The 18,476-nt window shown below is 35.8% G+C and overlaps 1 protein-coding gene and 1 non-coding gene across 4 annotated transcripts in view; one reads left to right on the top strand and one right to left on the bottom strand.

The window, feature by feature from the left end:
- The window catches only part of MGAT4C (MGAT4 family member C), a 756,879-nt gene that overhangs the window by 525,378 nt on the left and 213,025 nt on the right, over positions 1–18,476 (top strand). The window lies entirely within an intron of this gene.
- TRNAG-CCC (transfer RNA glycine (anticodon CCC)) lies at positions 1,704–1,776 on the bottom strand. Its single transcript has one exon. It is a non-coding gene; the product is annotated as a tRNA-Gly (tRNA).

The raw sequence follows: 18,476 nt of genomic DNA, 5'->3' as shown, positions 1-18,476 counted from the left end.
AAGGAGAATAAGGGGAGAGGAGAAAATCATGATATTTTAAATATTTATAAATCAATATTTTATATCATGATCTCTCTAATATGGTAGTTTTGATTAGAAATGTGGAAGAAGTGATATCCAGCCACCAAGGTCAGAATATTTTAGGTGTAGAGAGTTAATGCCTGGAAATAGGCACATGCTGAAATAGAAGAAGGCCATTGTGGATGTAGTAAAAAGAACAAGGGCAAGAGTACTAGATCAGGTGAGAGGTGATGGTGGCTTGGACTAAGATCGTAAAAATGGAAGTGATGTCAAGGACTTGAATTCTGGATGAGTGGGTAAATACAGATTCCAGCTGAAGACTCAGTCCTGGGCCACTCCATTAGTTGGAGGTTGGAAAAATGAGGAGGAACCAGAAAAAGAGACTAAAAAGCAGTATTTATTGAGAAAGGGGCGGGGGAGGGGGGGAGAAAATGATATCTTTAATGCTGATAAAGAAAACAAGGAGGTAGTGATCAAACGTAGCAAAAGCTGAAGAGATTATTAAGGACTGGAAAATGAAGACCATTGAACTTGGCAACATGGAATCCATTAATAACTTTGAAAAGAGAATCTTCACAGGATAATGAGAGCAACCTTACTTGTGGAGACTTTTAAAACTAGTGGGAGAGTCAAAAAGGGAGAGAGCAACATGTACACCCATGACTGATTCATGTCAATGTATGGTAAAAACCACCACAATATTTTAAAGTAATTAGCCTCCAATTAAAATAAATAGATTAATTTTAAAAAGTATTTGAAAATGTTTAAATGACAGGTGTTTCATTGGTTAGACTCAGATATTATCATATAAATCTGGAATAAATATTTTGAAAAAAAATGAGTGAGACAATAAAGTGCAATAATGAACAAATGAATATGTGTTTGTGTGTCTTGAAACACGTTCTTGAGAAAATGTCTGTGTATGTCTGTAAATGGGAGCAGACAAGTGGAGAACTTGCTAGGTAGATTGGATTGTGGAGTCAGAAGAGATTCTTTTTTGAGTTGGGAACCATTATATAACTTTATATTCTGATGTGAGCAACACAGTAGAGAAGGAAAAAAAAAAAATTACCCATAACAGAGAGAAAGAGGGAAGCCAGTTGGAAAATGTATATCCAGGAGTATGCATAAAGGGCTGAAATCCAGGCCATTAGGTAGAGGAATTGGTTTTAGGCACATGATCCTTTCTTTTTCTTTTTAATAGGAGAAAGGACAGATATGTGGTTGAGTATGTAGGTAGGTTAACTGACTTGGTAATTTGCATTGAGGTAGGAGGGCAGAAATCTAAAAGGTTCTTATCTGATTTCTCCTATTTGCTCAATGACAAAAAGAACAAGGATATCAGGTGAAAAGGAGAGAGGAAATGTTGGAGGCTCAAGGAGGTAGTGATGAAACTTTCACCAGAATTGAGTTATTCTCAGGTATTGGAAGGAAAGGAAATGAGCAAAGGAGCTGATAGATTTCCTCACCAGTAAATACAGATCCTCAGAAAGGACTCCTCATAAACTGTATTCCAGTCATATGGAATTCTTTTCTTACTCCTCAAATATATCAGACATTAAGGTCATTGAAAATTCTGTTGTCCTCATATGAGAACTATCTAACTTTTAAAAAATAATGTATTGTTTTCTTAATTTTTATTTATTATTATTGGCTGTGTGGTGGGGCATGAGGGATCTTAGTTCTCTGACCAGGGATTGAACCTGGGCCCCCTGCATTGGGAGTGCAGAGTCTTGGCCACTGGACCACCAGGGAAGTCCCAAGAACTATACAACCTTTAATCATTTTTTAAACCTCAATTTAAATCCCAGGAAGTACTCTTTGTACTTGCTCCTACCATTGCAATTATCATATCATATTGTACAAACTTCTTTTCTTTCTCCGCTGACTGTGTATTCCTCATATGGTGGCATTACATCTCCAGTAACTATGGGGAAAATATTGCACATTATAAAATTACAAATATCTGTTATTACATGCAGCTGATTTTGTTTCATTTTCTCCCTCTCAACAAAATTTAATTCAGTGAGTACCTACAAATTTGCAAGGTAAATTTGCATTAAAATTATATGTTGTTTTTTAAATTGGAAACTATTAGAAGCACTTTTACTTCAACTTCATGACTGGAGAGTACAAGTTGCAACAGCCATTTGGAAAATGCATATGTCCACTATGGTGTATGGAGATTTGAGAAAACAACAGCAACAATAATAACAACAGAAACTAGGAGGTAAGAAAGCAATAATAAAGATTATATAATTCCTAAACTTTAAAAGTTCATTTTTGGGTTTAATTATTTCTGAAGAGATTAAAATTAAGTACAATTCATCTTCTGGCTGAGATTTTTTTAATAGTGTTCCATAATTAACTCAAGCCTGTTATTCAAACTTTGACTGCCATCCAAATATAAAGGTATAATTTAGATGGATAGAAACAGACTTTGCAAGAAAACAGTGTAACAATAAAAGCCATTATTTTCTTATTTTATTCAGTGTCAGGAAAGTATAATAAAAAAAAATCTGTCACTTTTGATGGAGAAGAGAGTGTAATTAAATTTAGTCCTACTTGAGAACTTTGTTTCAATTTGATTTTCAGTTAACCAAAGCTCATTGTTTAGTTTAAAAGCTTGCAAATTTGGTTGCCTTATCTGCACAAAGGGATACATTTGAAGTGCCACACCTGATTTTAAAATACATTTTCAGGTCTCTCTGATCTGTATTATAATTTTACTTAAAGCGGATTCTCTTTTTAAAAGGAGAAATTTTTTTTCACATTTCTTATTTACCTTTTTCAGACAGCTTATATTTGGGGTTTTTATACTGTGGATTGTACCTGTGTGATGGATACAAGTGCAGAGTTTCTTTGAGAATTCCTAACTTATGTGTGTGTGTATGAGTATATTGTTGAACAAGATGGAGGGTGCAAAGTTATCCCATTTGTTGTTGAAAGATCTTTCTTTTTTCATTATGATATGATAGAAAGTACCAGAGACTGATTTAAAAAAAAAAAAAACAGAAACCTAAAAATGATACAAAAGAATTTACAAAACGGAGAGAGGCTCAACACAGAGAAAGAAAACAAACTCATGGTTGCCAGGAGAAGGAATAGTTTAGGACTTAGGGAAGGTCATGTGCACCCTGCTACATTTAAAATGAATTACCAGCAAAAACCTATTGAATAGCACATGGGACTCTGCTCAGTGTTATGTGCCAGCCTGGATGGGAGAGGGGGCTTTGGAGAGAATCAGTTCAGTTCAGTTCTTTTCATGCAGTCGTGTCTGACTCTTTGCTACCCCATGGACTGCAACGTGCCAGGCTTCTCTGTCCATCACCAACTCCCAAAGCTTACTCAAACTCATGTCCATTGAGTTGGTGATACCATCCATCCATCTCATCATCTGTCTTCCCTTTCTCCTCCCACCTTCAATCTTTTCCAGCATCAGGGTTTTTTCCAGTGAGTCAGTTCTTTGCATTAGGTGGCCAAAGTATTAGAGTTTCAGCTTCACCATCAGCCCTTCCAATGAATTCCTTTAGGATGGACGGTTTGGATCTCCTTGCTGTCCAAGGGACTCTCAAGAGTCTCCTCCAACACCACAGTTTAAAAGCAACAGCTTTCTTTATGGTCCAACTCTCACATCCATACATGACTACTGGAAAAACCATGGCTTACTATTTGGATCTTTGTCGGTAAAGTAGTGTCTCTGCTTTTAAATATGCTGTCTAGGTTATCCATAGCCCTTCTACCAAGGAACAGGCATCTTTTAATTTCATGGCTGCAGTCACCATCTGCAGTGATTTTGGAGCCCAGAAAAATAGTCTCTCACTGTTTGCATTGTTTCCCCATCTATTTGCCATGTGGTGATGGGACCAGATGCCATGATCTTCATTTTTTGAATGTTGAGTTTTAAGCCAATTTTTTCACTCTCCTCTTTCATTTTCATCAGGAGACTCTTTAGTTCCTCTTCCCTTTCTTTGATAATGGTGGTATCATCTGCATATCTGAGGTTATTGATATTTCTCCCAGCAATCTTGATTCAGTTAGTGCTTCAAGTCTATTGTTCCATGTCTGGTTCTAACTGTTGCTTCTGGACCTGTATACTGATTTCTCAGGAGGCAGGTAAGGTAGTCTGATATTCCCATCTCTTTAATAATTTTCCACAGTTTGTTATGGAAATACAAAACCTATGAGAATGCTATACCCCAATACAAAATATTTTTGGTGTTTAAAATATATAAGTAAATTTAAAAAAAAAAGAAAAAAGCTGTATCTCTAATAGATAATCCAGAAAGACTTGATTTTAGGCAGAGGAGCTTTGTTCAACCTTCTGCAGTAATGTCTATGGCAAAGAATCCCCAAAATAAGAGATATGCTGTATGTACATGTAATAATTGAATCAGGCAATGTTACACTGACAAGAAGCACAAAACTGGAGATTAAAGAAAAGAAATGAATAAAATCCCAGAAATTAAGTCACACAAACTTACACCTACAAAAATGCACAGCTTGTGGGGAAAAGGACGCCAGGGATAGCAGCCACATATCCTTTTTTAATCTGAAAGATATGTATACCCTAACTTACTCCAGAATGCATGATCCAGGGGGAATCTTGTAAATTATAGCATTCTCATAGAAAACAATCCGTACTCCATAATGAAATCTAATATGGAGTTCTTCCAGGCTTAGGGTATAAAGGTAAATCATGAAGACCCTTTGAGGCCATAGAATTTGAGACTAGAACCCACAAGAAACTGATATTGAAACTACCAAGTGATATTTTGGGGGCTCCGAGGAGCTCTGGTTGTTTATGTCTCAGTGCAAAAGTTCAGCAAGAGACAAAATTATAGATAAGAAGTGATTTATTAGAATAGGACACTTATAAGTCTTGCAAATGGGCAGGAGAGCATTGTGTTGACCCAGGTACTTAGTGGGTTACATTTTTATAACCAAAGGGAAAGAGGAAAGGGTGAGAAGACCACCTCTTTCCTTGTTCTTCTAGTCTTCCATCATTAACTCCTCCTACATGTTGGGCAGGGGAGGTTTGAAAAAATTGAGGCCTTGGTATCATGAGTGTCTTTCCCTTTGAATCATCACCTTTCCCTGAATTATTGTTTTGTGTGTGCAGAGAGCATGTCCTTGGGGTCATTAACTTGTTGAGGTCTTTGGGCAAGGTACAGGCCTTATTTATCCACAATTGTTATATTGTCTTGAGGCATGACTTGGGGCTCCATTGTATGGATTTGTTGCTAAGCTAGTTAGCTTGGTTTTGTTTTTAGGCAAGCTTGTCTGGCTTTGATGCTAAGTGACTTGCCCTGCTTTATGAGCCAAGCAAGCCCACATTGTTTCAGGATTTTCCTATTGCTTTCTTGAATGATCACTCACTCACTTTGGTTTCCCAAAGTTTAAGTTTTTTCTCTGGTTATAACCCCCAGTGGGATTTCTGAACTATTTGATTATTCTACTCAGTCCCTATCAATATGATGCAATTTGACCATCAGACTATTGGATCCAAAGGAAAGAAACTTACATTTATTATTTAGCAAATATCCATTGTGCATGTATTATGTTTCAAATATTACTCTAGACACTAGGAGTAAAGCAATGAATGAGACAGGTCTCTACCCCCATGAAACATTCAAAAGGTGAGTGGAGATGGACAAGAAATAAAAATCAGAAGGTAAGAAGTTTTCTGAAGAAAATAAAACAGGATAATATAAGAACTGATTAAATGGATGTTTCTGGGGGAAGGTCTTTCTGATGATTTGATCTTAACAGAGAATGACAAACACAATCCAGAAGGGAAAGGGCCTATGACTAAGGAAACAGGAAATGCAAAGACAGAAATGAGAAAGAGCTTGAAGAGTTACATAAACAGAGAAATTCAGTATGTCTAGACTATAGAGATAATTGGAAGAGTAGTCAAAAATGACATAACGCAAGAGAAGAGGATGTAGAGTGGGATACTCTGTGGAATGCAACCAGAACTTAAGGGATGCAACATAACCTGATTAATTTTTTTCAAAGATCACTCAGACCCGCAGGAGAGGAGTGGATTATATGGGCACATAACGAAAACAGGAAAACTATTTAGAATAGTCCAGTAGACCGGTGATGGGGATTTGATTTTAGGCACAGAGATGAAGAAACTTGAAACTTGCTCTAAACATTTTTATTCACCACACAATCTTCTCTCATTTTCAAACTGCATCTGTGGTTCTCTTTCACTTTTAACTTTCATTTGGATGGGCAAAAGCCCTTGTTAAGCACATATTATACAATCCAATTCCATATATGAGATATGTGAATATTGATGCATATAACTTTTGAATAAGATGTGATCAGTGTCTCAGTTTATTTTCACTTGATCTTAGCCAAAAGGCCAGGAAGCAGTTCCATGCATTTTCAAATTGATATGCTAGTTTCTTTTAAGTAATCTGTGTTGAAGGACCATTAACCATAAACTATTTACTTACTTGTTTGGCTGCATTGGGTGTTGGTTAGGGCATGCAGGATATTCATTGCATCATGTGGGCTTCTCATTGCATTGAAGAGACTCTCCAGTTGTGGCACGAGATCAATAGTTTCAGCATACAGGCTTAGTTGCTCCAAGGCATGTGGGATCTTCCCCAACCAAGTGTCAAACCCATATCCCCTGCATTGAAAGACAGATTTTTAACCACTGGACAATCAGGGATATCCCAAACATAAACTCCTATGATGGTTGTTCTTTGGATTTTAGAGAATAATGATATAACTATTACATATAACAGTGAAATAACACAGTGTAGTATTATTGACTATTTCTATTCACTGTGAGATTTAAAACTTAAGTGACAAAAGAGGTGTTTATTTCCTTGTATTGCTTTATGGTACTGGCATAACTTTATCACCAAGCAGTCATTTTGCCCCATTATCTGTGAACCCACCAATCTATGGCAGAGAATTCTAGTGGAGATGGCCTCGAACAGGCAGAGCAGCAGCAGCTCTAGGGAAGGAGCAGTAGGTCTCGGACTCACTTTTGGAAAGAAGCTGACAAGCGCATGTCTGCCCCCAATTGATCTGTCAGTTTAGATCACTGATGCCAAAAACCAGAAAGGCAAATTTATTAGAGAATCTCAAGTAAATTAGAAAGATATCCTCCAGCCACAAGTTCTCTTATCCTTCAGCACGGGAAGCTAATGTTCCAGGAGTTTAGCTATTGAGCTGGTAAAGAAGATGTCACACCCTGAAGTCCATGGGGAACCACATCAAATTGAATTCACAGAACACACCAGTAAATGCTTTCTTTTAAAGATACAGTCCCTGAGAGAAACTTTTTTTGTAATTTATGAAAAAAACAATAATCTCACTGAAAAGACATAAGTGCCTTTCTTTTTCTGTTTTTTATAACCATCTAGTTTCATATAGCGATCTTCAATATGAGTTGATACTAAAATATCAAATATCAATTAGGTGATGAAAGTAAAATCCAATAAATAAATGCAATCATTAAAGTTTCTACTGCCCATTTTTTTTTAAATCTTTGGTTGTGGTATAACAATGTCATAGTGATATTTTTTCTCCTGTCAGAGAATAGCTATACTTGCTTTTCAGTGATTCTGTTTTGTTCAATGATATATATCCTCTGTATTCAAAAACTGTGATAACAAAAGAACTATATTATGAGAAATTTAATATAATGCCCTGTATCCTTGGGTAGAATAGATTAGAATATTTGTAATGTGATTTCATAGGCAGTTTGATGAAACAGTATTTCATTTGAAGAAAACTTGTTCTTGCTAGAAAAGGATGATTTACTGGATATACAAATGAGATGACTATTCTTACTTTATTTTCCTCATCGTTATACTAGCCGTATTGGAATAGGAATTCTATGGCTACAGTCTTTGAATTTAGAGAAGCAGTTATTATCTTTCTTTGATGGAAATGTTAGGAGGTAGCATAAAATTTTTTCCCTCTTTTGAAAAGACCAAAGCACTGAAAAGTTACCTGGGTTATTAACACTTAAGTCACACAGCAGCTCAAACTTTCAAGGACTAAATATGGATCTGGGGATAATCCCTGAAGGAATTCTACCTTGGACAAAGAAAATGACTAAGATCACATCTACAGGATTCACCTTAACAGATGCAAAAATAAAGTCATGTAAGAAGAAACTCTTGTCTGGGTTACCTCCTCTGGAAGTAGGATATGAATAGCAAAAGAAACTAGTAGAAGATATGGGGGAGATGTGGAAGAGACAAGGCATTAAAGACCAAGTTAAAGATGAGAAATAGCTGTGGAATTTTTTCTTACAAAGACAATGGAAGCAAAGGGCATATTGCCGTATGCTAATCCCAATCTCTTGGCTTATTCTGTGTCTGTTCTCTATGTTCTAATAAAGCTTTGTTCATATACTTACCACTTCACACCATATTATTAGCTGACCTCCCTCTCCAATCACATAAGAAGCATAAGAACAAACAGGGAGACTCTTATTTCTTTATTCCCAGTGTCTAGCACTATATCTAGAGTATATCATTTGTCAACTCTCTATCAAATGAAGGAACTAGGTTCAGTACCATACGATCTCAAGAGAGACGAAGTAAGTAGGTAAACATTGAAAAACAAAATAAGTATTACTCTAGAGTAAAATCTGAGATAATATGGAAGCACACACATTGGTATAATTCTATTAAATACAAAGACATTTGACCCTATTTAGCCTATATGTAAATGATGCTTTATAGAAAATGATAATTTCATATTAAGTATTTTGAAATATTTAAAATATTTTTAATGCTTTTAGGTGACTTTATTGTTTCCTAGTTGGATGCTAGTGATCTAGAACTCAAGAAATCCAATGCCTAGAGTGTTCTGGACCTGGACTAAAGTTGAGTTTATGGGTGAGTGTTAGATGGTACCACAGGAAAGCTATCAACCCTGGGAAGCAAGACAGAGCCTGACATATCACATCACAGTTCTTTAGAGTTAACTGGTTTATTACTGACAATTCTGTTTACTGAAATTCTGAACTTTGTTACCAGGGAAGAAAGCTGCTGAACATTGCATCTGCAAATCAGACTTTGCCCCAAGATGAATCTAGACGTTTAGAAGAGATATATATTAAAGGCAGAGTTGAGCATCACAACTTGATTAGGAAATATCCATTAAAGAAAAGTAGAGACACCTAAGATAAACCAGCTGCTATTATTATCTGAATGCATTTATCTGTGCATAAAATCTTAGATTCAAATAAAATATCTGTAACATATGGGACTTGGTGATTAATGCGCAGGTAAATGGGAAGCGAAAAGGATTTCAAGAAAAAGGAAAGTGAGAAAGCTGAGCCTAAATTTTCAGGCTTCATCTTTCAAAGGATGACAGAATTATAACCTGTGTTGCTATTAGAAGGCAAGATAGAAGGCAGATGAGTGAGAGTATTAGAATTTCTATCTTAGCCCAGAAATGATATTCAAGAACTTTTACCCAAGAGGATTTTTTTTGTTGTTTATAGGATAACAAAGTTATTTCTCACTTTCATCTTGAGTGACTGTGGGATAGAGAACTGAGAACTGGTGGGAGTGATTGAAGAGGGATAAAGAAAATTCATCTTCTTCTCACTTGTGTCGAGCTAGATTCCTTAATCTCATGCTTCTTTCCCTCTTATGTCTAGTCTTGCTTTTGAATTGTTTGCCCATAGGGAGATGGAAAATACAGATAATTTTTATTTCAATCAACTTGAGAAATAAAATTGATTTGCTTAAGATCAATTAAATTAAACAATAGGTTGGGAAGAATTTCATGTGCTCCAAAAGCTGATGCTGATGCTAAGAATATTAAGAATGTTGAAAGTTCTAAAATTATTTCAGTTTAAAGCTAAATATGAGTCATATGAAAAAATAACTGTCAAAAGTTATAATATCTTTTAACTAATGGTTTCCTTAGAAGAAAATAATTCCAAGGGCTAGAAATAAGATTTTGGCTTTAACAGTATGACTAATAATAAATCACAATGTAGATTTATCTTCATTAAGCTTTGCAAATTTTTTCTTTCTGAAGGATAACTGACTTTAACACAATAAAAATTTTAATGATTTAATTCTTGTAACTGCTGTTAAATACTGTTCTATATTCAGAGAACAATTAAAATGTATGCTGTGTGCAAATTTAAATAATATGAAATATGAACTCATCAAAGAATTATGTATACAAAATGTCATCAACTTTTGTTAAGTTATATTTTCTTTAATTATAGGTAAGATCTACTTTCAAAAATCTATTAGTGCAAAGTTTTTATGCATACTGGTAGTAATACTCTCATTGGAATAATGTAATGTCATTTTACTACAAGATTTATATTGAAAAGTATATATAGAAGAAAAACAGAAAGGAATTTTTGAGGCTAATCAAGTTGTTAAAGAAGCAAATATGAACTTATAGGTTCTTACCAAGTTTATTTTCTGTTTGCATAGTCTCTTACTCAGTTCAGGTCAGTCGCTTGGTCGTGCCCGTCTCTGTGAGACCCCACGGACTGCAGCACACCTAGCCACTTGAATACACCTAGTTTGGTGACAATCAATCTACTAGTTAAGATTTTTGACCACATAGTTGAAATTTGGATTTTAGATTAAAAAGAATCTAGAGGTTAACTCTCTAAAATGTTCCTATCTTCAGGCCTTGAGGGATTATAATTATGCCAGGGATATCACTTTGCTGACAAAGTTCCATGTAGCCAAAGCTATGGTTTTTCCAGTAGTCATTACGGATGTGAGAGTTGGACCATAAAGATGGCTGAGTGCCAAAAATTTGATGATTTTGAATTGTGGTGCTGGACAAGACTCCTGAGAGTCCCTTAGACTGCAGGGAGCACAAATCAGTCAATCCTCAAGGGAAATCAACCCTGAATAGTCACTGGAAGGACTCATGCTGAAGTTCCAATACTTTGGACACCTAATGCGAAGAGCAGATTCACTGGAAAAGAGCTCGATGCTAGGAAAGATTGAAGACACGAAAGGAGAAGCGGGCAGCAGAGGATGAGATTGTTAGAATCACGGACTCAATGGACTTGAATTTGAGCAAACTTTGGGAGGTAGTGGAGGACAGAAGAGCCTGGCATGCTGTAGTCCATGAGGTCGCGGAGGTTGGGTATGACATAGTCTGAACAACAATAGAAATTAAACAGGTAAAGAACACTTCATTCTAGGCTATTACTATGGGGGATAGAGCTCAGAGTAGAGCTCAGATAGAGCAGTCTGAACTCAACTCCACTGAAAGGAAAGGTTAGAGAATTTTAAGAGACTTAGGGAATAAAGACCAACTGTGTTGGTTAATTGGCACTTCCCCAACAAAAAGTAAACTTTTTCTTATCTTCATAGGAAAGGAGTTTACATTTTGGAGTGAAGCTCTGACCCACCTAAGCCCACTGTACTCTTACCTTCCCAGAGTCTGGGGGTTGATTAGTAGCCCACCTCCTTGATGATTCCATATCACAACAATGCCTCCCAGTTCCTTAAGAAAAACAATCCTAGGGTATAAACTTGACAAGAGGCTATTTAAAGAGATTTACATCTCAAATAGGCAGAGAAGGAATTGTTAACTACAAATTTTCTAAAGTTCCCTAAGGAAAGAGAGGATCTCTGTATTCAGGCTGCCTGGATTTGTTAGGATTGGGGAGAGAAAGAGAGAAAGCGAGATTGCTTGAGAGGCAGAAAGGAGCCTTTCTAACTTTGGGCTTCCCTGGTGGCTCAGATGGTAAAGCATCTGCCTGCAGTGTGGGAGATCTGGGTTCAGTCTCTGGGTCCAGAAGATCCCCTGGAGAAGGGAATGACAACCCACTCCAGTATTCTTGCCTGGAGAATCCCTGGTAGGGCTACAGTCCATGGGGTCAAAAGAATCAGACATGACTGAGCAACTTTCACTTTCAAGCTTAATCAAACTGAGGGAAACATTATTATCACTCTGTCAAGTATCAGATTTGTAGGAAAAGCACAGAAGGAACCGCATCGTTGATTTGGTTTTAGGTAGTGTTTTGTTTTGTTTAAGTACAGTGAAATGAAATACCCATATCGATAAACAAGGATGTCACAGCCATTAGGGATTCCAGCCTTCCAAATATAAATTTCTGAGCCCAGGAAGAATAACAGCTATCCAGCAGCCATCAGCCACTTCCCCTGGAAGCCCTGAGGAAGTGAGGGGAATGTGAGAAAGCACAAGAGATGGTCATCAGCCATATCTGCCACTCCTTGTGTGATCCAGGAATTAAGGATGTGTCTAATCAAGAAGCAGAGATGGATGACCCAGAGGGATGTTGTGGGGAGGGAGGTGGGAGGGGGTTCATGTTTGGGATCGCATGTACACCCGTGGTGGATTCACGTCAATGTATGGCAAAACCAGTACAGTATTGTAAGGCAAAATAAAGTAAAAATAAAAATTAAAAAAAAAAAAGACACAGGAAAAGGAAGAGACAGTAAGAAAATGTTTGCAAATCATATATGCAATAAAAGATTTGTATAAAAATAAAAAGAAGCAGAGATTGGTCACAGATAGCTGAGATGCATGTGAAATGAATGAATTCAGTGAGCCCAGATGCTTGCATCCTTCCATACATAGAAGAGCACTAAATTCCTTAGTTTGAGATATCTGGTTTTCCTTAATTAACAATAATATTCTGATATTCAGATTACCTGCCCTTGCTAACTGCCAGACTTCTATATTGCCTGATTTCTACCCAACTCCCCACTCCCCGTCTCCCTCCCCAACCTCCTCACAGCAGTTTCTCAGTGTTACTTGAGATACTGCCTCCCAGGCTTGAAGTCTTAAAAGAAATATTCCTACCAAATGAAACAACTCTCTACTTTCCGGTTGTGACTATTTTTTTTAGTCAACAGTTTCAATTCAGTATATACTCTATTCATGTGAATAAAATGATCCATTTACATAATTCCATATAAATGTTTTATCATATTTATTTAAATTTACTCATATATCTCCCTGTGTCATTCTTTTTGCATTTTTTTTTTTCTTCAAAGCCATTCTAGTAAAATGTTCCTTCTGGCTAAATGTCTCATTGTCTCAAAATGTTCTGCAGGGAGGGTCTACTGGTCGAAAAATCTCTCAATTTTGTTTGGATTTTTTTTTAATTTGAACCTATTTCTTGAAATATAGTTTTGTTCAAAAGTTTGCTGCCATGTTTTGGTTCTTTGAATTGTCTTTCTGATTCTAAGATACTTAGCACTCTGTTAGTCTAGAGTTAACTATAATGCATTAAGGAATTTGTTTATATGTATTTCTTCTATTTTGGCCAATATTCTTTTTTTATTTTAAAAATTTTTTAGAGAAAATTTTTTCTCATTTTAAAAATTAATTAATTTTTTAAATTTGAGCTAATTACTTTACAATATTGTAGGGGTTTTTGCCATACATTGACATGAATCAGCCATGGGTGTACATGGACAATATTCTTGAATGAAGTAAACTGGAGGGAAAGTTCCTCATTCAACCTAACATTCTACCTGACAACTGATTTGAAAATGTTGAGGGAGAAATCAGTTTGGAACTGCTGAGGCAGCTAGAATTTGATCAGAGTAATAGAGGGGATGTAACTGCAAAGAAATGACTCCAAAATTCTGCCTAGAGGTGTTTGACAGTCTTCAAGTGAGAATTAGTCCTTATTAGTTCAAGGCAATTACTAGACCTAGAAGAGAGTAGCTGCTGGTCAGCTCAGATCTAAAAAGGAAGTGTTAGAGGCCATATACATCACTAAAGTTATACCTTAGCTTTGGGAGCCCACTGGAGGACCCAGAATGTTCTGTTGGAATAAGGACATCACTTTTAATCAGATCATAATCCTTGAGTTAAGGAGACAACATAAATAGCCCCATCCTATCCATGCATAAGATAAAGCCTAAAATGATGGATAGGTTTATGGCATAGATTATGGTGATGGTTTCCAAACTCATCAAGCTATATATAGTAAATATGTATAGCTTTTTGTATGTCAATCACACCTCAATCATACCCAATAAAGTGGTTTTTGGTTGTTGTTGTTTTTTTTTTTTTTTTAACCTGACAGAGTCAGGAAGGTCTGTCACAAACTTTACTATCAGAGAAGAAATATCAGTGCTATTGAAAGGAAAAACAAAATTGATCTCTTCCATTCAAGGTGACATTCACAATATGTAAGATTAAATAAAATTAGCTTTCTAAGAAAATAGAAACTTGTTACATAATTAGTAGCAAAAGCAGTAGATAAAAGCAGAGGCTAGATGAGATAGATTTTTAATTAATACAATCATTAAAATATGTTTAAACAGAGTTAAAATATATACATATTAAGGAACAGTTGGTGAAACTGCAAAGAAATAGATATTTAAAATGCAAATGAAAATACTAACACAGAAAATGCAATATATGAAGAAAATTCATTAGATACCTAAGTGGCATTTTAGTCATGGGGGAAAAAAGAATCAGTAAAATTTATGACAGATCAATGGAAATTATCTAAGTTGAAGATTCAAAAATAGTGAAAAAAGTTAAATGGAAATGTAGGAAAATATCAAGAAAGCAAGATAATTGACTAATTGTGGTTCTCAAAGGAACAGAGAGGAAAGACAGGGCAAAGAAATATTCAAAGAAAAAATGATCAAAATTTGCTAACTTTTGTGAAATATATTAACCTGTATATCTAATGATTTAGTGAAACACAAGCAAAATTTTAAAAAATCCTCAAAAAATGTTGGCAAATGAATCCAGTAATAAAAAACATAGCTCATCATGATTAATTGGATCTTATCGATGAAACTCAGGGTTGGGTTAACATTTAAAGAGTAATAAATCTAGGTTGCAACATTAATATAGGAAAATATGATATGAATACAATCTTTATGAATGTATCACTTGGCGATCTTTTAGAATCTATGTAATAAACATCAAGTACACAATAAAATGAGAATAGATGAAGAAGCTCTCAATCCGATGAAGTATATTTCTGAAAAACCTAAAGCTAACATTGTACTTAATAACAAAATATTGATCCTTTTCCCCTAAAATTTGAAACGTGGATGTGAGGTGTTGTGATTTTATTTAACATTTTACTGGTGGTCTTGTGAACTTGCCAATGTAATCAGGCAAGAATATAAAAGGAAAATTTAATCAAAAGCTGAAAAGAAAGGAGGAAAGCATTCCTTCTTCACACAAGACATGATTGGATATGTGCAAAATCCTGAAAGGTGTATACAAATATTATTGCTGTTGTTGTTCAGCTGCCCAGTCATGTACGACTCTGCGACCCTATGGACTGCAGCATGCTAGGTCTCCTTGTCCCTCACCTTGTCCTTGAAGTTTGCCCAAGTTCATGTCCATTGCATCGGTGATGGCATGCAGCCATCTCATCCTCTGATGTCCTCTTCTTCTTCTGTCATCAGTCTTTCCCAGCATCAGGGACTTTTTCAATGACAAGTCAGTTATTCGCATCAGATAACCAAAATACTAGAGTTTCAGCTTCAGCATCAGTCCTTCCAATTAGTATTCAGGGTTATTTCCCTTAAAATTGATTGGTTTGATTTCCCTGTTCTCAAAGGTACTCTCCAGAATCTTGTCCAGCACCACAATTTGAAGGCATCAAATATGACAAATATTAAGTATTTAAATTTCACAGGATACACAGTCAATATGTAATAATGCAATTGTATATAATAGTAACAAGCTACTGAAACATTAAAACAAAATACCATCTTCAATAACATTAAAATCATAAAGTCTTATTAATATATTTACTAAAAGCATGCAGTTTCTCTATACTGAAAATTAAAACATTTATGAGAGAAATTAAGGAAAATCTATGGGAAGATAAATCATGTTCATGTTTTGGAAGATCAATATTTTTTAAATGTTTGTCTCTCTGAAATTATTCTGGAGATTCAAAACAACCTTTGTAAAAATTCCAACAGCCACTTTAATACAAATTGACTGACCAATTCTCAAATTACTCCAGAAATTGGAAAGAACCTAGAATAGTCAGAACAGCTTAGAAAAGCAACCATAAAACTGGATGACATACACTGTCTGATTTCAAGATTTTTATATGTCTTTATTCATCAATACAGCATGTTATTGGCATAGGGTTTAGAAATAAAACAATGGAACAGAGTAATCTGCACATACCAGATAATAGTAAATACACATGTGTATATAATCAACTGGTTTTCAACAGAGTTGTGAAGACAGTTCAATGGAACATGTAAATGCTTATTTCATATACAGAAGTTATTTTGAGATGAATTATATGCAAATTTAAAGCTTTCAGGAGAAGGGAAAGGCTACCCACTCCAGTATTCTGGTCTGGAGAATCCCCTGGACTTTATAGTCCATAGGGTCGCAAAGAGTTGGACATGACTGAGCAACTTTCATTCCACTTAAAGCTTTTAAAACCATATAAGTTTTTAGGGAAAAAAGTAAAAAATAAGTTTACCTCCTTGAAAATACAAGCCTCAGTCTACGCACTATATAATGTCATTTTTATGAGGTTTAGAAATAGGCCAGATTAATTTATGAGAGATAAAAATATAGATTGCCTATGCAGAAAAACGGAGAAGGCAATGGCACCCCACTCCAGTACTCTTGCCTGGAAAATCCCACGGATGGAGAAGCCTGGTGGGCTGCAGTCCATGGGGTCGCTAAGAGTCGGACACAACTGAATGATTTCACTTTCACTTTCATGCATTGGAGAAGGAAATGGCAACCCACTCCAGTGTTCTTGCCTGGAGAATCCCAAGGATGGGGGAGCCTGGTGGGCTGCCCTTTATGGGGTCGCAAAGAGTCGGACACGACTGAAGCGACTTAGCAGCAGCAGCAGCAGCAGCATGCAGAAAACAATTTGACAGGAAGTGGTCATAAGGAAACCGGCTTGTGATGGAATTTTCTATATCCTGATTTGGTGATTAGTTACATAGTACATACATGTGCCAAAACACATCTTAATAAACACTTAAGGGCTATACATTTTATTGTATAAAAACTTTTTAATGGAATGATCCTTTAAACTCTATAGTGCTTTATGATTTTCAAAAGTTTCACACAAATTATTTCATATGATCCCATAATAACTCATCTTTCCCCCTACCCCTTTTTTGCCCCTCCTCCTCTGGTAACCTCTCTCCAGCGGTAATCACTACTTTATTCTCTATATCCGTGATTCTGCTTTTCTGTTTTGTTTTGTTTTGTTTAATTTGCTAGCTTGTCATGGGCTTCCCTGGTGGTTCTGTGGTAAGGAATCCACCTGCAGTGTCTAGGACACAGGAGACGTGGTTTCGATCCCTGGGTCAGAAAGATCCCCTGGAGGGGGGAATCTTATCATATTTTTTAGATTTCACATATAAGTGATATAATACTGCATTTATCTTCGTTTGATTTATTTCACTTAGCATAATGCTCCCCAAGTTCATCCATGTTGCTGCAAATGGCAAAATGTCCTTCTCTTTTATGGCTGAGTAGTATACCACTGTGTGTGTATGTACATAGTATCATCAGTTGATGGACACTTAGGTTCCTTCCACATCCTGTCAATTGTAAATAATGCTGCTGTGAATATTGGGATACCTATATCTTTTCAAATTAGTGTTTTTGGTTTTTTCAGATATATGCCCAGGAATGAAATTGTTCGGTCATATAGCAGCTCTGTTTTTAGTTTTTTGAGAAACTTTCCTACTACTGTTTTCCACAGCGGTTGCATCAGTCTACATCCCCACCAACAGTGTATATGGGTTGCCTTTTCTCCACATCTGCTACTGTATGCAAACTTTTACTTCAATTTTAAAACACTTTTAAAAAATATTAAATGGAAATTTTTATCAGGTGGTTTAAGTTTTTGACTTTCTGATATAGTACTAATGGTATCCGTTCTCCAAACATAAAAATATTGCATTTCTTTAGAAATTAACATTTTGCACATTACTGAGTATTTTAGATGCACTGTATTAGTAAACAGACCAGAATACAAACTCCATAAGAGAAGGTATTTTTAAAGTACATTTTGTTTTTACCAATTTATCTCCAATGTCTTCAACAGACCCAGGTGATCTAATAAATACACATTAATTACATACTGAATGAAGAAATGAAATACAACTTGGAAAAAATTGTTAAAAACCTTTTTACAAAATTATAATTGCCTTTTTGCTGAATTTAGAACATGCAGTTTATTCAAAGTAAAATTCTTTCCTTCTTCTCCTAGACTGTCTCTTAACACCATCATCTGTACCACGGATCCTTCCTTTTTCTCTCTGCTTTCACTCCCTGCTGCCATAAGCCTTAATGCTCCAACTGCTCCTCACTGCTCCTTTATCCCTGAGGTTTCCATGAGTGTTCAGAGTTGTCTGTAATGATATGGTTTCTATTGGTATATCAAAAGTAATTGCCACATGAAGAAAAATCTGGAAATGCAGCAACAGCAGTAGTCTATCAGGATGTTTTAAGCCTAA

The sequence above is a fragment of the Ovis aries genome, chromosome 3 (genome assembly GCF_016772045.2).
Source record: "Ovis aries strain OAR_USU_Benz2616 breed Rambouillet chromosome 3, ARS-UI_Ramb_v3.0, whole genome shotgun sequence".
Classification (NCBI taxonomy): domain Eukaryota; kingdom Metazoa; phylum Chordata; class Mammalia; order Artiodactyla; family Bovidae; genus Ovis; species Ovis aries.
Note: the sequence above shows the minus strand (reverse complement) of the source record. Positions and strands in the feature narration are given on the sequence as shown.